We start from the raw sequence: 20,963 nt of genomic DNA, 5'->3' as shown, positions 1-20,963 counted from the left end.
GACTTTCTTTATATTCTCTATTTTAAAAATAATACTCATAACTGAACATACTATTTTTGGATGCTATGTTTGTAAAACACCCCCAAGTGCATCCCACCCCAGAATTCCAGTTATCGCTGATCTTCTTTTCCAGCACAGGAAAGAGAACTAATTGGAACCAATTGAACCCTCCAGAATTCTGCATTGGGCACATAGGAGATATCAGTTGCCTGTAATCATTAGATTGGTGTGATTAATATGTTTGCTTCTCTAAACAGACTTATTCTTTATTTGAAGGGCAGAGTAGTATAGTGGCTATGATAATGAACTCTGACTCTAAATTTATTAACTTCAGATTCCAGCTACTCCAGTTACTAGCCTGGGCAAGTTATTTTACTTCTACAGGTTTCAATTTCCTTGTCTGTCAAATGGATACATTTAGTATCAATCACCTAGAATTATTGCAAGGATTAAATGAGTTAATGTTGCAAACGTCTCTAAATAGAGCCTGACACAGTGAGGATTCAAAAAATGCTAGTTATCCTTGATTAATGTCTATACAGTCTATCCCAATTACTCTTCCCCCATGAGGATTCAGTTATTAACATTTTATTGTAATTGTTTTTTGTTTTTTGTTTTTTTTTTTTTTTGAGATGGAATCACTCTCTGTTCCCAGGCTGGAGTACAGTGATGCAATCTCAGCTCACTGCAACCTCCGCCTCCTGGGTTCAAGTGATTCTCCTGCCTCAGCCTCCCAAGTAGCTGGGATTACAGGCACCCGCCAACATGCATGGCTAATTCTTGTATTTTAAGTAGAGATGAGGTTTCACCAGGTTAGCGAGGCTGTTCTCAAACTCCTCACCTTGTGATCTACCCGCTTTGACCTCCCAAAGTGCTGGGATTACAGGCATGAGCCACCACGCCTGGCCCTGTTGTAATTGTTCATTGGCTTTTTCCCTCTCATTTATATACTTTAAAAAATCATTTGCATTTCAGTTGTAGATATCATATTATCTTCTGTTAACCTTATGTCTCCTAAGATGAATGTGTAACCATAATACCATTATCACCCTCCACATGAAATTTAACATTGATATGTTATCTAATATATTCAAATGTTTCCATTAATATCCCTCATACCTTGTAATGTCTCTTTCTCCTTATTTCTGTTTTCTTTTTAAAATACAATCAAGGATTACACATTTCACTTAGTTGTTTGTCTCTTTGGACTCTCTTAATCTAGTATATTTCCCTGCCTTTTGTCTTTCATGAGTCCGTATTTTTGAAGATTCCAACCCAGTATTTGTGGAATGCCATAAAATTGTTCGTCATTGCAGGCCAAAGTACTACCTGGGTAATTAATGTTGCCTACTTCACATGGCATCACAGCAGAGTCACATAATTTGCTTGTGCCATTTTTGGTGATGCTGTTTGATCTCAGCTATTCTCCAGATCACTCCCTTTTTAAGTTTTGGTTGTTTGTTTGTTTTGCTTTGAAATTAGTATCTGTGGGGAGATACTTTGAGACTGGGTAACTGGGTAACTATTTTGTGTCCCAGAACCTTTCAGTCACGGGTTCTATCATCCGTCACTGATTTGTGCTTAATGATGTTTTTCTCTCTGTATTATCTTCATACATTTCTGGACTGACGTTGTTTGTACTGAAAGTGGTCCCCATCTCTGTATCCATTCTAGGATGGATAATCATCACTATAATCAGAACAATTAATTCATAGAGCACAGGTCTTCCTTTCTGCTGAAGTAAATTATATATCTTATTTGCTGCTTGTATCATAGCTTTTTTTTTTTTTTTTAAAAAAAGACACTACATTTCGTATTGAAATATAGCATACCTACAGAAAAATACACAAATTATAAGCACACAGCTCAATGAAGTTCCACAAAATGATACTTAGACAGCTCCTTATTCTTTTGTGAGGCTCGAATTGTCCCTCATTTAGCCAGCAGGATCCCCTGATGCTAGTTCCTGTATCATTTTGACAAGTCTCCATCAGTCTTTGAGTATGTCCTTGACTAAAAAAAGATATTTCAACCTTACATTTTCCCTACCCCAATCAAGCATCAGTCAAGCCCTGTCTCCCTTTAGTGGAGACTGGAATGTAGAAAGAAAGTTTTGGTCACCAGGTGGGCTCATTGCTACTGGGGTGTCATTGGCCTCTAAGAGATAGGTAGATTAGATAGATTAGATAGGTACATAGATAGACAGATAGATAGATACATGAATGTAACCATGTACAAATTCAACATCACAAAATTCTTCCACACTTTCCTCCATTTCATATTTGTATCTCCCTTATTCCACAGTGAGATCCTAATGTATTGATTCATTTGCTCTATCCTATAGTACACAGAAAATAGTTTCAGAATTACTATATCGATACCCCTCCTGACAATCAATCTACAAAGTAAAGTTCAAGATTTATTTGCACTTCTTTTTTTTCCGTATTCCACTAAGGATATACATTCAGAGTACTGTATTCAGAAATTATTTGAATTTATTTTTTCTCTGTGATTATTTCTGTCAATGTGATATATCATTAGATCCACTTATTTCCTGCCTGTATGCACGTTTAGATTTTGTTTTATAAATACTTTTAAATTTCTTTTGAATTTTGAGTATGTAAAACTTTACATTCAAGTCAAAACTAGATAAAAATTTGTTCAAGAAAGTCCCACTCCACCCCTACCCTTCTAACTCCATTTATACTCACCTCCTTTGGAAATATTTTTGTTAGTTTTGTTTATTATAGAAAGAAGCAAATACATATATGTATACATATGCTTACTTTTTATACAGAAGTTAGCATGTTATATATACTCTTATTCACCTTGCTTTTTTATCCTGGCAATTATTTCATATCATTTTATAAAGATCTTTCTCATCCCTTATTACAGTTGAATAGTAGTCCTTTGTGTATATTGGTTGTTCACACAAAGGACTACTATTGGTTGTATCTGTGAATGGCGTTTAGATTCTTTCCAGTATAGATATAGATATAGATTTATTTACTGGAAATAACACTACAGTGAATAATTTTATGCCCATGTTTTTTCAAACAGTGGAAGGTGTATGTTCAGGGTGAACGCTGTAACTGACATTGCTGATAAGTAAATATATAGATAGGTAGGTAGGTGGATAGATAAAAAAGGAAATAGATACATAGTTTTGTAACTGATGCCAAATTTCTCTTCACACAGGTTATACCCTTTTGCACTCTAACTAGCAATGCATGAGAGGGACTGTTGCTCTGCACCCTCCCAACAGAGCATATAGTCGAGTTTTTCAACTTTTGACAATCTGGTAGGCAAGAAATAGTATCTCAATGTAGTTTTTTTAGGTCGACTTTTTTGTTAAGAAGAGTTTTTGATTTAGAGAAAAGCTGTGAAGGTAGTAAAGGGTTTCTGTGTACACCAAACTCGTGTCTCCTATTGATAACCTCTTATGTTAGAGTAATATGCTTATAATTCTTAGTGTAGTTTTAATCTTCTTTTCTCTTATTATAAGTGAAATTAAGCATATTTTCATATGTTTAAGGGCAATTCCTATAATCTCTTCTGCGAACTACTTGTTCTTCTATTTTGCTTATTCTAAAAATGGGCTTTAAGAATTTTTTTTTTTTTTTTTTAGATGGAGTGTTGCTCTGTCACCCAGGCTGGAGTGCAGTGGCATGATCTCGGCTCACTGCAACTGCCGCCTCCCGGGTTGAAGCAGTTCTCTCCCTCAGCCTCCCGAGTAGCTGGGATTACAGGCGCCTGCCACCACACCCAGCTAATTTTTATATTTTTGGTAGAGACAGGGTTCCACCATCTTGGTCAGGCTAGTCTTGAACTCCTGACCTCAAGCTCCCAAAGGGCTGGGATTACAGGCATGAGCCACGGCGCCTGGCCAAGAATTTAAAAATATATATTAGGGTTATTGGTGCCTAATCTGTGATATCTATTATAAATGTTTTCTCCTATCATGCATTTAATTTTTGATTTTGCTTATGGTATTTTTTGCTATGCAAATTAAAAAAATTTTCAGGTAATTGAAATTCTCAATCTTTTCTTTTTCTTTTTTTTGCATTTGGATTTGAGTAATAATTAGAAAGGCTTTCCCCACCTCTAGTTGTACAGAAATTCACTCATGTTTTCTTCTAATACTTGTATTGTTTTATTTTTACATTAATAGTTGCCTTGATTTTTAAAACAAATTACGTTGGATCTCAAGGGCCAGCTGAACTCAAAAGAATTAATTCCAGTAGAGGCTGGTTACTAAAGGAAAAGAAGAAAATGGAGATGCCATACTCCTTACTTTTCCCTGCCTCTCCTAGGCAGGAAGATTGGGATTTTGGATCATTAGTGCAGGGCTCAGCAAATAGCAGTCATCACTGAGTAACTGAAAGGATGGATGAATAAATGAAATTCTCAATAGAGTAAGTGTCTTAAAAATTATGCTACCTCTGGAGAATCTGATAAGGACCAAAGTTGGAAAATGAGAAATGGCAAAACAATCAAGTGATACTCTTTCTGGTTTATAGGGTGTCAGATATGAGAAACCCTAAGTTCCTTGGATCTTGGGAGGGAAGGCTTAGCTTTTGAAAAGGGCTAGGCATGTCTTATTCACTCGTTTCCTCTGAGGAGTCTCCTTTCTTTATTGTAGTTACTTTGAAACCAGTACTATTTTGGATATTTATCCTCCAGAGGATATAGGCTAGAAAAACCTGACTTTCTCATTGGCAGTCCAAATCTTGGAGCCATCTTGATGCCAGATGTACAATCATTTTTTCCTTGTGTATTTTCGCTATGTGTTTAAGACACCAAATAGCTGAATTAAATGTGTAAAATTGGCTCAGAAATCCAGATGTTTAGAAATATAGTGCAACTTTGTTTATTACCACGTGATAATATTATATGACAGTATAAACATTCTACGTCTTAATGAGTTAGATGCACTCTGCACAATTATGTATAAAGGAATGAAGTTGCTAAATTAATTGTGTTGTGATGGTTTTTATAACTGAATCTTACTTTCCAGAGTGTTTGCTTCATGCCTTCTATCTAAGAAGTGTGCCCCGTGCATTAGCTTCGGTGGTCCAGATTTAGGTTTTTTTTTTTTTTTTTAAAGACAGGGTTTCACCATGTTGGTCAGGCTGGTCTTGAACTCCTGACCTCGTGATCTGCCCACCTCAGCCTCCCAAAGTGCTGGGATTACAGGCGTGAGCCACCGCGCCTGGCCACAGATTTAGGTTTTTATTTAGTCTCTGTCAGTTGCTACTTTAACTTAAAAAGTATTTCATGTTCTCTAAGCCTAATCAAAAATGGGTTTAAAAAGTTACCTTAGTGATATTTAGAATGTTAAATGCGATAATGTAGTAAAATACCTAAGACAATGCCTAACACAAGAATACACTCAAGAAATATCACTAGTTACAGTTATTATTCATTGATCCTTATATAAGCAGTGGAGTTCTGCATTGATTCTTATAGTGCCTCTGGATTCTATCTCTTATCACCATCAACACTTAATATCTCTTTTTGTGTACAAATTATTTTGTATGTATAATAATCATACATTTTATTTTTCTTTTGCATTTGAACCAACTTAGTCTTTTTTGATTCTTAATATAATATTTTAGAATGGGTAAGAAATTATTCTCTCCATTTTGGAAATGAGGAAATACAGGTTTATAGGAGTAAAGAGAATTCTTGACATTGTGTATTTAGAAAGTAGTAAAGTGGTAAAGTTGGGGTGTCTGATGTCAAAACCATTTTTTATGTCTTATTTTCAGTACTCTCTTGTAAGCTCCTTGATGAAAGTTTTCTTTCCATGCTGTAGAGTCAAGAGATTTTAGTTTCAGGAATGAGGGATATAATCAAAATTGGCTTAGGCCAGAAGGAATTGTATAGGCTCATATAACTGACAGGTTTACAGCTAGATCTTTAGGCATGTCTGAATCCAGGTACTCGAACTAGCTTAGGAATGTATCTCATCCACTTGGTTGCACTTTACTTCCTGTTGGCTTTATTATCCTCAAGGGACACCCTTGTGATGGTGCGATAGCTACCAGAAACAGCTTCCATTATACCATCAGTAACTTCTTATCAGTAGTTCTGTCAGTTGTCTTGAATTGAAAATTGTTACATCAAACCATGTACCCACCTCCAAACCGTCCATGTTATCAGGATGACTGAACGTATTATTTGATCAGGCCTGACTATGGATATTCCTGGAACTAGGGTTGGGTCAGCCATTTATAAACCATATGACCTGAGAGTGAAGTATGGGTGATTTGCCAAAGTATAATCCAAATCCTATTACCAGGAATAAATAAACTGTGGTATATCCATAAAATAGGATGCTATTTGGCAATAAAAAGACATAAATTACTGAGATATGCATCAAACGGATGAATCTCAAATGCTTTACACTAAGTGAAAGTAGACGGGCACAAATGGTTTATGATTGCATTTATATGATGTTTTTAAACAGGCATAATTATGGGGAAAACAAATTAGTGGTTGCTAGGGGCTGGAGAATTAGGATAAAGGATTGATGATGGCAAAGTACATTGGAACTTTTGGGGATGATAGAAATGTTCTGCATCTTGATTGTGGTGTTTGTTATATAACTATGTGCATTTGTCAGAATTTGTTTACATATATACTAAAAGGGTAAATTTCACTATTTTTAAATTATACCTACATAAGCCTGGCTAAAAAGTCAGTGAATGTTGCTATTACTTAACAGAGGAGGATACTGAGCAGGTCAAAAAGAAAATAAAAACAAAGCAAGGACAAAACAATACTTACTACATATTCCTAGTTTATGGAATAGGATCAATAGCAGCTGGATGAGTACTTCTCAGTGTATTTTCACCACGACACATATTATTGAGATGCTCATGAACTCCCTTGAACCTACAGTTTTTGCTTGTCATCCCAGTACACGTGCTGTAATCTGATCTCTTTGTCTTAAAAAAAAAAACGCCTAGCTACAAGTGAATGAGAATGATATTATTGTAGAGACAATCTTGCAAAGATATCAGATGTTAGCAGAGGGTAATACTTGGTTGTTACTGCTACTTGGACACCCAATGTATTATGTTGCAGCACCATGATTTAGAACCTCTTGCTTCAGGGACTACACTTTCTACCTTTTGCCATCCATGTTTATTTGATGTACAATGACTGAGAGTTATTTTTTCAAATGTTCTTCTGGCCTTTTTTTAAGTACAAATGAGCCCATACTGTACACATTATTCTGACACATACTTCTTTCACTTAATAACAGATCCTATGCTTCGTTCCACACTTAAAGTCACTTTTATGGTATTTGCCTGAGATGGCTACATCCTTGACTTTGACTTGGATGGAACAAGGTAGTGCACAGTTTAAGAGAAATCAAGACAAATACTTTAATTCCATTTTTTCACACTTCTATCTAAGAAGTGTGATGCCAGAAAAATTCATGATGACCAAAATATCAAAATTTTAAATAAGGATTAGTACAATGCCAAGTCATTTTGGAGCCTAAAGCTAAAGAAAAAAAATGAAATTAATTTAAAGAAATTAAATAGTTTTATTAAAAATCATCTAAGATTGTCACTAGGTGATAAGAGAATATCAAACGTGGTCATTCTTCCATTAAAAAGAAGATAAACAAGTAAATTTTCAAAACATGTTTAAATTACTTTGTCTCCAAGACTGTCCAACATAGTGAAGCCCTGTCACTACTAAAAATACAAAAATTAGCCAGCCATGGTAGCACACATCTGTAGTCCCAGCTACCTGGGAGGCTGAGGCAGGAGAAGCACTTGAACCCAGGAGGTGGAGGTTCTGGTGAGCTGAGATCGCACCACTGCACTCCAGCGTGGGCAGCAGAGTGAGACTCCATTTCAAATAAAATAAAATAAAATAAAAAATAACTTTGTCCCATTAGAGCCAGGAAAGTGAAATTATAATGAATTCTGGTTTTAGTATAAATACAATATTTACATTTACTATTTTGAGTTTTAATAAACTTATTTTTCAATTTTTCTTCAATGATGTTAAGGTTCTCCAAAAAAATTAATTTTAGAATATATTAAAAATGTAGGTAGGAGTGTACATGCAGGCTCAAATATGGTTGGCAGGGCATTAATGTCTTTTAAAATGTTTTCTTCACCATTTTTTTGATTTCTAAAAATATTGCACTGAAGTATTATTATCTTGAGTGCTAAGGACTTTTCTTTTCTTCTTTCTTTTCCTTTCTATTCTTTTGAAATGGGCATCTCGCTATGTAGCCCAGGCTGGAGTACAGTGACTATTCACAGGTATAATCATCATGCACTATAGCCTCAAACTACTGGGTTCAAGTGATCCTCCTACATCAGCCTCCCATGTACCTAGGACTTCAGGCATGCCCACCACACCTGGCTACTGAGGTTGTTTTTAGTACTACTTAAATTTTGTACCTCATTTTACCTCACCCTGGTCTTGGCCCTGAATCCCCATTACTCTGCCTCTTGACCAAGTTGGATGATCTTAAAGTAGGAGCATCAGTGACAGTAGAACAAGGCATGGTAGTGAGCCTTTCTGACCTCATAAGGTATTTATACCAGTAGCCTGTTATCTTGAAGCTGCCCACAACTCCTCCTTTGTATTGCCATTTAGGTTTCCCTGAGCTTTGAGCAGATTCTCAGCTAAGGCAAAGTAGCTGCTGGGGCCCAGCAAGTTGGGGATGCTCCTTTGAGTCCTCCTGTGCCCCGTGTGATATGCAGTGTTCAGAGAGATTTCCCTCTTCTGTATTTGATTTGCTTTTTGGAGCTTCTCAGCTACTCATCATGTTCCACTTCGCCTCAGCTCCTACCATCCTGTTTCTTTATTATCGCATTCCATTCCCATAAACCCAGCTGAAATTTTTTAAATTCTGGGATTACGGTCATTTTTTAGCATCTCACAAAGATGTATCCCTGAGCAAAAGCAGCCCAATAATCACCGGCTAGGTTTTGGTATCCTGGTGTGGTTAAGCCACTTTTGCACATACGTTGAGTGACTGTTGAAAAGCTTCTTGTGAGGTGAAGGGTCTCTGGCACACTGTTGGATATGACAAGAGTTCCATGAACCCTGGCCTTTGACTCCAGTTTTAGGAGCACGTTTCCTTTATTTGCTGAGCAGACTTTACCATTATGAATCTTGCCCTTTTGCAGGACCGGTGGATTCTGCAGAGGTTTATTAATCTTGATTTAATATATTCATATAAAAAATACAACAGTGAGAGAATAAAGCTTATGTAGGCATTGCAGGTTTCCCTTTGGGGGTTCACTTTGTATTACTCATAGCAATGAAAAGTAAAAATGGCAAGTTATATTAGCTAAGTTCGAGATACAAAAGGCAATATTAATTTCACAGGAAGTGTAAAAAGATATGCAAATGTGATCAACTCCCAGGAAAACATTGCAATATACCACTCCAGGCTTTGAAATTATGCTGTTTAATAAACACTTGTTAAGAAGCTTCACACACCAAACATCGAATTTTAAAGTAAGTGTTTCTGATCACTTGCTGTTTTTGAAGAATGGCATTAGTTTCCTAAGCTTTTGGAACCCTAAACTGGATGATTGGGGTGTTCCAAGTTGTGGATTTATCTGTAGTAGCTACATGTTCTTGGGAAAGCACAGATGGTTCTGGAAAAAAATTTCATGTGATTGTTTTTCAATTGAAAGCATAATTTAGAAGTGCAGGTCATTAGACTAGAACCTGAAGTAAAAATTTCTAAGGCAAATGTGTTTATCCAGAAACTGACAAGGGAGAATTATTTATGGGTTTTTAATTAGCGCAGCCCCGATGAGAGACGCTTTTCCATAAATTTCTTTCCACAAATTCCTTAGGTCTATGCTTCCTGTATGGGATCTGTCCTATTCAATTATAAGTGGAACTAAACTCCGGCTCCTGAAAAATGAGAAGTGCTGTTAGGAAGTGGTACAGGATTTTAACATCATAAAGACTGAGCTGTGCAGGGAAAGTGAAAAAAAATGTTCATCTTTGAGTGAAGGTGTTTCTCAAGACGTTTCAATAGACAGTTTAGAGCCTGGGAATAGGTTTACAGTGTTTGGGGCAGACATCAGTAATGTTTTGTTCTAAATTAGCTTATCTGGTGCTTTTGCAGAACTTTACACCATTGTTTAGTCTTGCTAATTCAGGAGATGAAAAGGATTACAGAGGAAGATAACCCTAATGTGGGTGGAGTGTGGGTAAAGGAAGTAGTTATTTTCATACACTGCTGGTGGCAACCTGACCATGTATATCAAAAATCTGAAAATCTTGTATACTATTTAATCCTGCAATTTCACATCTAGGTATTTATCTTAAAGAAGCATTTGAACAAATTCATAAAGGTGTGTGTCTTTTTCTCAGAGTTGTTTATGATATCTTTTAAAAATGCTAAGAGCACAGTATTTGGTTCAATATTTTGTCTTTATACAGTATAATATCATGTAGCCTTTTAAAATGCCTTTGTAGGCAACTTAGTAACATGGAAAGATGTTTATATTAAATGAAAATGGAAACAGATTGCAAAATAGGAAGTATAGTAGAGAAGTTTTTTTTAATAGGTATATAAAAAAGAGAGTTTTTAAATAGATATGTGTTTACATATATGCCCTAAAATATTAGCAGTTCAACATTTTGATTTGTTTTTGCCTAGCTATAGTTTTAATTTTTTTCCTAAAATAAACATGGATTATTTAATAATAAAAATAATGAGAGAAAATGTATCCATCAATGAGAGACAATAAAGTATAATATTGGTGATCTTTGCTTTATGAAAGTATGTGATTATAAAACAGATTTGTACTACCAATTATGATTTGCTCTAGAGAAAGATTCCTATGGTTATTATGAGTGAGTGATGTGTTCTTTAGTAATTTAGTTTACAGCTCTCTAGCGAGGCTGGTCTGCTGAGGAAACCTGGGGTTAGGGAAAAATGAAAGGTATGCAGCTAGGAAATGAGGAGCCTGCAGAAATAAAGTTCATGCATGTTTGAAGCTGCCCAGCGGTCAGTAGGCAAGCAAATAGGATTTTGTTCCTACATACACTCCCGTGTATAATATAGTTAGGGATACTTAAAAAGTAACCAGTATAACGAGTTGCTTTATAACGGAAAGGAAAAGCACAAGGAAAGGTTTTTCACAATTCAAACTTCAGATATAATAAAATCTGATTGTGTGAAGTTAGAAATTAAAAAAAATCCTCTTTGGTATGGCAAAAAACCATAAACCACAAGTAATAAATCAGGAGAAAATAGTTGCAAGATATATTTCTGATAAAATGCTGATGTTGCCAATATATAAAAAGTTACTACAGGCCGGGCACAGTGGCTCATGCCTGTGATCCAGCACTTTGGGAGGCTGAGATGGGTGGATCATTTGAGGTCAGGAGTTCAAGACCAGCCTGTCCAACACGGTGAAACCTGTTTCTACGAAAAATACAAAAATTAGCTGGGCAGGGTGGTACATGCCTGTAATCCCATCTACTCAGGAGGCTGAGGCAGGAGAATCACTTGAACCCAGGAGGCAGAGGTTGCTGTGAGCCAAGATTGCGTCACTGCACTCCAGCCTGGGCAACAGAGTGAGACTCCATCTCAAAACAAACAAAGGAACAAAAAAATTACTACAAATTGAGGAGAGTTAAGAGACTATTATAAATGAGATAGAAAAGTAGCAAAGGCCTAGAAAGTTCACAAAAAATGATATAAAAATTGTCCTTAAGTATATGAAAATATGTTCAACTTCACTTATAATAAAAGATGTGCATCATCATAGTGATTATGTTGTATTGGGAGATTGTTTGAATGCATCATAGTACATAAATGCAGTGATGTGCTGTAAAACACGATGAGGAAGATCCCCGTGAATTGCGGTTGGAGTGATCACCAGAAGATATTGGTAGTGCAAAAAGCAAAACGTGGAAGACTATATATAGCATGCTGCATTTCATGTAGAAAAAAGGGGAAATAACAATGTCTTTATCTGTGTATCGGATTATTTTTACAAAAGGGTACACAGGAAGAATAAACTGGAAGATATGAAATTGGTAATCTACAGGGTGGGAATGGCATTGGAGGAGTTAGGGAAGGAAGAGTGATACAGTGCTTCTCTGAATGTAACCTTTTTATATAGTTTTGAGTTTGAAACCATGTTAATGGTTTGTATATTCAAAAATAACATTAAATAACAAGATTGGGGGGAAATTAAGTATAAACAGAGTAAATGAACCTAACTGTATATCAAATGGATGACACAATTACACACAGGAAAAAAATACTCATTCAAGTTATTTGAAACACAGTACCATGATTGTATACCTTCAATCAAACAACAGAAGTGCTGGAAAGGAATCTTGAACTTTATACATTTGTTGTTGGTTGTGATATTGGTGGGACAATTCTGAAATTATTTTGTATCCATTGTAGAATTAAGTAAACGTATTATTTTGGGGGGAGTCAGGCTTGTCACTGTGGAATGAGGGCAATACAACTACGGACTGAGAGAAGGCAAGGAAGAGCCTGAGCTATGGAATGGAGATTAGAAGTGTCAATAAGAAGACATGGCTCCTTAAATATTTATAATTCTTACTTGTCCTCTTAAAGGGCTTATAAGCAATGACACTTCTAGCAGCAGTGAGCACACTGAGTGCCCAGCTCTTGCTTTCTAAATAGCATTCCCCACTAAAAATAATAAGGGCCCTTAGAGCAGTGGTCCCCTTTTTCGCATCAGGGACCAGTTTCATAGAAGACAGTTTTCCATGGGTGGCAGGGGTATGAGAATGGTTTCACGATGAAACTGTTCCATCTAAGATCATCAGGCATTAGTTAGAATCTCATAAGGAGCATGCAGCGGAGATCCCTCGCATGCACAGTTCACAATAGGGTTAACGTTACTATGAGAATCCAATGCAGCTGACCTGACAGGAGATGAAGATCAGGCAGTAATGTTCCCCTGCCCGCTGTTCACCTCCTGCTGTGTGGCCCAGTTCCTAACAGGCCACTGACTGGTACTGGTCTGCGGCCTGGGGGTTGGGGTTGAGGACCCCTGCTTAGAGCAATAACTAATTTCAGGTTTGGAGCAGGGAAAGGAAAAGAAAAGCCTGGAACATTTTGTTGTGCTAGAAAATAAGAAACTGATCCAAAAAAACAGAAAAAAAGGAGAACCTGTCTGAATGACACAGAAGCCAGCTTAAAATGGGACACTTAAGAATCAAATGAATAAGATATAACAAAGGAAAGAAAGCGAGCGAAAGAAAGCAGGAAAGCAGAAAGGGCAGCTGTTTCTTGCGCTAGAAAACTAATCAATGTGAAAGAAATGATAGTTACAAAAATCATTCTTTTACAACTATTTATTAATAATTGATTCAGAGTAGAATCATCAATAGGTATTAAACCATTGACTGAAAGCCTGTTGGTTAGCAGAGTATTTACACAATAAGAAAAAATAATCTTCCCATACATTATTAATTATAGAAGGGAAAAAGAGGAATACCTGCACATACACACATACAGTGGAGTAATCTGGCAGAAAACACTTTATCCAAAGAATCAAGGTTAGCACATCAAAAATAGGACCAAGTTTCATGAGGTGCCAGCTGAGGTAATGCAATGAGGACATGCTATCACTTAGGTAGTATGCCTTTCAAAAACGTGCACTGTGAATCTAATCCCCAGCATAGATCCTCTGCAAAGCCACAGGCCTGTCCTCTTCAAGAATGTTAATGACGTGATGGGCAAAGAAAGGCCAATAAATTATTCCAGCTTCAAAGAGGCTAAAGAGACAAGGCAACTAAAAGCAATGCGATCCTAGACTGGAGGAAAGTGGCCCACACAGGACACTCTTGGTGTTGAAGAAAAATAAATATGGACTATGTGTAAGACAGTATTGTATCAATGTTAAAGTCCCTGATTTTGGTCATTATATGTGTGAGAAAGGATTCTTAATCCTAGAAGCTTTTGATGTCCATGCCTACACTGAAATGATCGAGCAAAAACCACTTTGATTTGTTTGTTTGAAGGAAGAAGAACAGAGGAAGAGGAAGAGAGAAAGCAAATAGGGCAAAATAATAGCAAATGGAGGAATCTTGGGAAGGGACTATGGATGTTTGTGATATGATTCTTGCAAGTTTTTCACAGTTTTGAATATTTTATTTAAAAAAAGGTCTTTTTTTCTTAAATATTAAAATCTTTACTTTTTTTTTTAATACTAAAGTCTTTACTGTTTGAATTTTTTGCCAGCCACAGAGCTTTGAGTATCAAGGATCCAAGCTTTCCAGATGCCAGGGCTGTACTTGGCCTCCATTTCCACCTAAATTCAAGCAATTCTCCTGCCTCAGACTCCCGAGTAGCTGGGACTACAGGCGCATGCCACCACTCCCAACTATTTTTTTTTTTTTTTTGTATTTTTAGTAGATACGGGGTTTCACCATGTTAGCCAGGATGGTCTCCATCTCCTGACTTAGTAATCCACCCACCTTGGCCTCCCAAAGTGCTGGCATTACAGGCATGAATCACCACACCTGGCTGACCTCCATTTCAAGATAGCTCATTTCATTCTCTTTAATGCTGTCACTCAAATGACTCCCAGGGGTATCTGGGCATCTCACATCATCTCCTGACTAAAATATCCTTTCACCCATTGCTGTGAAATTAGATCCTGGGGTCCAGAGGTGACAGGTTATGTGCTCTTTCTCTCCTGGAGGTACCATAATTGTTTGCATCCTTGAGGCAACATAGAGTATCCTTACCTTGGAAAGGATGGGCTGACTTTGGGAATAAGCCAGGCATAGTTCTGTCTGGCACAGGGGAGAAAGTGTCCAATAACGCCCGTCTGAAAGGCTTTAGTCTTTTGGAACTAATGTATGTTAATGTTTCTTTGTGTCTAACGATAGCCTTTTCTGATGTGGTTAATTATACACTAGGTTAAGAATGAACATCATCCTTTCCCATCGTTAGTTTCAGATGCCAGATAAACCAAATCAAACAAAACCAACCCTGCCCCCGCAAAAAAAGCATGCTGGATGTTTGATGTAGTGGGTGAGGATGAATTTAGAGGCTGTCAGAACCTAAGTGTTGATTTTGGGGAAGCCCAGAGTCAAAGAATTCACTCTTGGCATTCTGGCAACAGTAAAACTTTCCCATTATTCTAGAGCGAGCCTCACTAGGGAAATATAAATTGTATGGTACCCTGCTGGGATTTCTACCTGACTTAGAGTACTTGTCCTAACCCCTATGTGGCTCCTTGACTTCTCTCTCTGGGTTTGTGCTAGTGTCGTGATAGTGGATGGAATCCTTGACTTCAGTTTGGTTGGAAGGTACCTGCCCACCTGGTTCCCCAGATGGGCATGGCCTTGGGCTAAACAGGGAAGGGTCAGCCATGGACCTAGGTCAGGTACAATGGCAGTCATTAGGCATTAAGGATGGCTTGAGAGAGGTGGTTTCCTAGCTTAGCAGGAGTTATTCTAGCTGTCAAGAAAGAATAATATCAATATTGCCTATGTCTGTTGCAAATCTTGTCACACAAAGGTAGCTATCAGGAAAGAATATGGCTTTCTTGGCCTCTACAGAGTGGGTAATCAGTAAATATTGGTTACATAATAATTGGAACTAACTTTAATAAATATATATTTTTGTACACTTAAAAGTGTAGGAAAAATCTTCCCTTTAACCATTTTAGTTTCTTGGCTGGGTTCTATAACAAAGGACAGATTAATAAGAGAAAAGCATACAAATATATTTAATACAAGTTTTATGTGTCACGAGAGCATTCATAAGGAAGGAAGATCTGATACATCAGTTAAACCTGAGTACTCTTATTCTAGGTTTGATGAAGAGTGGAAAGTTTTGGAAAAGCATATGAACTAAGTGTAGTAAACTGGGGGAAACTCACCAAGGCTGGTTCCTTGAGATTCTTCTCTGTGTGTTCCTCCCTCTTCAAAGATAAGGATGCTCCTTTTCTCTGGGTTTAGGGAAGGACCTCTCACACGAGGAGCTTCTGACCTGCTTCAGAGAGTCCTTCCAGCATATGCTGTTTCTCAGACTCCTTGAGCTTAAAATATTCAAAATGCCAAGGTGCCATATCTTGTGGTAGCATATTCTGAACCCCATCATAAATAATATGTACTCGTTACAGAAAATCTAGACAACAGAGATTCCTATAAATATAAAAGTAGACATTACTGATAATTCCACAATGCAGTTAAATCTGTATTCTAAAAAATTCATTCATGGATATTTAAACATAGTTGTATTTTTGTAGTTATGTATTTTTTCTATATAACTTTATAGGCATTTCCTCATATTATTACAAAGTATTTACAATCATAACTTTAATGACTAGATGCTATTCTCCTAGATGGCAGAATTTAATTACCACTCTATTGTAGGACACTCACTGTCTTTTTTTTTTTTTTTTTAAGAAGGATTTTCACTCTTGTTGCCCAGGCTGGAGTGCAGTGGTGCGATCTCGGCTCACTGCAATCTCCACCTCCCGAGTTCAAGCAATTCTCCTGCCTCAACCTCCTGAGTAGCTGGTATTACAGGCATGCATCACCATGCCCGGCTAATTTTGTGTTTTTATTAGAGACAGGGTTTCACCATGTTGGTCAGGCTGGTCTCGAACTCCCGATGTCAGGTGATCTGCCTGTTTCAGCCTCCCAAAGAGCTGGAATTACAGGCATGAGCCACTGCACACAACCAGGGTAATTATTGTCTTTTTAATGCTATTAGCTTTCGGTAATGTTGGTACTGGTGTTTATAAATTTGCTTTTTTGAGTCCAACAAATATTTATTTAGAAGTACTCATAATTTGCCCTTTTCCCACCTTCTCAGGGCTTCTTCTGTCTTAAGAAGGTGTTGGACAGAGTAATAGGAGGAGTTACAGACTTGAGGAAGCCAGGAAGGCCACTCAATATACATTACAAAAGACAAGGGAACTACCTAGAGGTGAAGCTCCTAGGGTGGAGAGCACAGAGGTGACCTGAGAAAGGGTGGGTGGTGGGAGAGGGATGGGGGAGTTGATGGGTGTCGGTGAGGAAGAGAGCAAGGGTGGCTGTCAGTGTTAAAGCTGAGAGTATTAGAAACAAGTGCGGTGCCTTTCGGGGGAGGTTATGGGCTTGCTTGCTTTGTATTTCGCCAAAAAAGATGATTTACATCTACTATTGCTATCATTTGACAAAAGAGGACGTGTTAACACCAAAAGAAAAACCAAACAAACCTGAAAGGATGACATTTCAGGATTTAAAAGTGAAATGAAATAGCTGCATTAAAACCTATCAAAATGTCTTTATTCTTCTCATTACTCTGTGGACTACTGATGATTTGACCATACTCTGGCAACAGATCCCAATCCATGGACCAACATTTAGGAACCATAAGACCAAATCACCTATAAGGACCATTGATTCTAGCTACAGAAGCCTTGCATTTCATAAAGACTTGGGTTCCAATCTTGGTGCCATATTTGATTTGATGGATGACTTTTGAGCCACATGTATCATTAATGTCTTAGTTTCCTTATTTGCTCACTTCACTGTATGAGGATCAAGTATGATACTGTTTTTTTGAAGTGCTGTTGTCTTAGCGCCCAGGTACTTTATGATCTAAGGCTCAGAAAGGGAGTGTAATAAATTGTAATAAATTGCAGTGTCCCAGAAAATAAATGGCATTCCGTCAACCCATAGTTGTGCAGTAGCCCATCTTTTTGCAGTTTCTGAGAATGATTGCAAGAGATAGCAAATACAACTCAAAACAGCCTAGATGGAAGGGATATTTTATTGGCTTATATACTGAAAAAATATAAACACATATAACTTCTATAACTGTTGGATCCAGAAGATCAAGTGATCTATGCATTGTTTCTTCTTAGGGTCTATCTCCCTGGAATGGCAAGAAGACTTTCAGTTATATACACCCATTCATTCCATTCTACTAGTTTAGCAACCCAGCGGGAAACAATAGTTTCACATTTCCAGTAGTACTGGTGAGAGTTCAAAGTTTTGATCTCATTGGCACTGACTTGGGTTATATGCCAAGGGTGATCAACCTGATCTGGGTGGGGTGCCCATCCCTGAAGCTGTGGGTAGAATCAAACCCTCCTGAGCAACGTGGACTAAGAATTGGGACGGAGTTGTTTTTCAGAAAATTGGACTGCTAGTAAAAGAAGATGGGTGCATGGATGATTGGAAAGCAGAACAACATGGAGAGAGCTACTATAAAGTGGCAGTAACCTGTCAAGCCAGGAAATGCAGCCAGCAGAACTGCCCTGGCCTTTCTAGGAAGGTCTTTTAGGCCTGTGTGTAAGACATTCTCTACTGACTGCCCCAACATCATTGTTTAGTGGCAGGCAGTGTCTTTGGCATCAATTAAATCCTAATACCACTAAGCAGAAATTAAAAAGCTTTAATGAGATCTTCAACCTATTGATGAATGCCCATGACAGTAGCTCATGCCATTGATGTGTTCAGTCAAACATCTTTACCCACTGGGGATGTCATCATTTAAATGGCCCTATTGATTTTGAGTTTTGGCAGAGCTGCTTTAACCCTGGGAGGCTCCAAGTTGCCTGAAGGGACCTAGCCTAAGACATAACTAACTCCATGTTATATAGTCATGAACTGGATACAAACTAACTTAATCATCTGTCCTAGGCAGAGTCTCTGGGAAAACTAGAGCAGTTCATTTTATGTTTTATGTTTATTGATGAATTCATTTGGAAAAGCTGCTCCTAGGCATTCCACACATTCTAGTCATATAAGAAGGACTACTTGCGCAGAAAATGTTTAATTAGTGTACCAAGTTTAGATGCAGGTTTACAGAATGAATTTTCAGGTTATCAGTTTGGGTTATTGTTTCAGTTATTGATTACTGTGTAATAGACTACCTCAAAACTTTGTTGCTTAAACTAACAATGATACATTATTTTTCAAGGTTCTCTGGTTCAGGAGTTGGGGCATGGCTTGGCTGGGTACTTGTTCCGCTCCATTTGGTATAGGCTGGGTCAATCACTAGGCTGCATTCAGCTTTTGGCTATGCTGCCCTGGAAGATCAAAGAAGGATTCACTTATGTATGTGGTGCATTGGTGCTGTTCACATGACCTCAGTCTCTTTGTAAGTGTTTTATCATGTAGTAGTCTGGATTGGGCTTTTGTTTTTACATCATTGAAGCTACTTTTTCCAGAAAGCTTCAAAGTAGAAGCTGCCAGCCTTGTTAAGGACTGTACCTGCAAGTAGAACAATGTGACATCTGTGAACTCAATGGGCCATAGCAAGTCAGAAGACCAACCCATATTAAATGGGAGAGTATGTTATTAAAAAGAGTTTTACTGATGTATTAAGCATGCCTTAGCAGAGTTTTATTTGGGTATTCATAAACTCTAACTAAAAAGATTATTTTAAAAAACTGAGCTGGAGCTAGAATAAGGGCATGTGCATAGACACAGACATGTTTTTAAACATCTATATCTTAAAGAATCAATATGAGTTTCTCCTTTTAACAAAAAGGATTGTATATTTCATTCTGTTTACCTTTTTGTTCTGTCTACCAAGAAGCTCAGACCTAAATTGAATCATATTAACTCAATTTGCCTCTTCTTTTGATTCCTGGCTTCTTTGATTTTTCTTTCTTTCTTTCTTTTTCTTTTTCTTTTCTTTTTTTTGAGACAGAGTCTCGCTCTGTTGCCAAGCTGGAGTGCAGTGGTGCGACCTGGGCTCACTGCAACCTCTGCCTCCCGGCTCAAGTGATTCTCCCACCTCAGCCTCCTGAGTAGCTGGCACTACAGGTGTGCCACCACACCCAGCTAATTTTTATATTTTTAGTAAAAACGGGTTTTTACCACGTTGGCCAGGAGGGTCTCTGTCTCTTGACCTTGTGATCCGCCCGCCTCTGCCTTCCAAAATACTGGGATTACAGGCCTAAGCCACCACGCCCAGCCTGATTTTCTCTTTTGATTTACTTATCTATTTCTGTCAATATTTATTTTGGGCCTTTTGAGGAAAGGCTACATACACAGTTTTTTGTCTATCACCCAGACAGCGATAATGTACTACACTGTAGCATATACTACATTGTAGTGTGAAAGCTTGGACTTCAGAATTAAACAGAGGTACAGTCCTCACTATTGCCTCTACTGGTAAATTGTTTTTTTTGTAGGAATGAACTGGAAGAATGTGTGTTCATCAGTCAGCAGTTGGCCTGGCATATAGAAGTCCTCTATAGTTTGTAACTATTAAAAGTTGATTTTACAAATGAGTGTCAAACTGGTGAAGTCTGAGTAAGGTTGGTAGATTGTATCAATGTGAATATCTTGATTTACCACTGGGAGAGACTGGGTGATGGATATGCAAGATCTCTCTATTATTTCTTATAACTGCATGTGAATCTATAATTGTCTCAAAATAAAAAGGTAAATAAATAAATGTTACAGAACCATCACTTCTATATGTCCCAAACAAAACCATTGTTCTTCTTATATGGGCATTACGCCTATTGAATGTAATCAAGTAATATCTTAAATGTGTTTAAATATATATCAACTAGTTGGTTGCCAGCTGTGAAACTTTTCATTTATATGAATATCTTATGTCTTTTTCTCCCTAAAATAAGTCAAGATATAGAAATAATTTGACATGCTATTCTAAAGCCAACATTTAAAGGAGGTCAATAAACCTATACATTTTTTTTTTCTTAAAAAAGAAAATTTAAAAGGGATCTTTAGCTCAGGATGTGTCAGGAGGAAGTGAGAGATGCTGATGCTGGCCCCAGAAGAAATTGGAATTGGAATTTGATATGTAGAATTCTATTATAGTCTTGGTATTCCTATACTGAATGTGTAGCACTTTCCCTTGTATCCTCGCCACATTGCTTCCTTTTGAACCATTCAGGAAACGTTGTTGGCTAAAACTGAACAAACAATAAAGCTTAGACATTGAATGGAGTTGGAGAAAATATGGTGTTTTA

General features: G+C 37.4%; 1 protein-coding gene across 2 annotated transcripts in view; it reads left to right on the top strand.

Annotated features, from left to right (window-relative positions):
• Positions 1-20,963, top strand: part of FHIT (fragile histidine triad diadenosine triphosphatase) — a 1,493,687-nt gene that overhangs the window by 313,778 nt on the left and 1,158,946 nt on the right. The gene's annotated exons all lie outside the window — the stretch shown is intronic.

This window comes from Aotus nancymaae, unplaced genomic scaffold (genome assembly GCF_030222135.1).
Source record: "Aotus nancymaae isolate 86718 unplaced genomic scaffold, 86718_ANA_hifiasm-v0.15.2.pri h1tg000067l, whole genome shotgun sequence".
Lineage (NCBI taxonomy): Eukaryota > Metazoa > Chordata > Mammalia > Primates > Aotidae > Aotus > Aotus nancymaae.
This window is presented reverse-complemented; position numbering and strand designations above follow the sequence as displayed.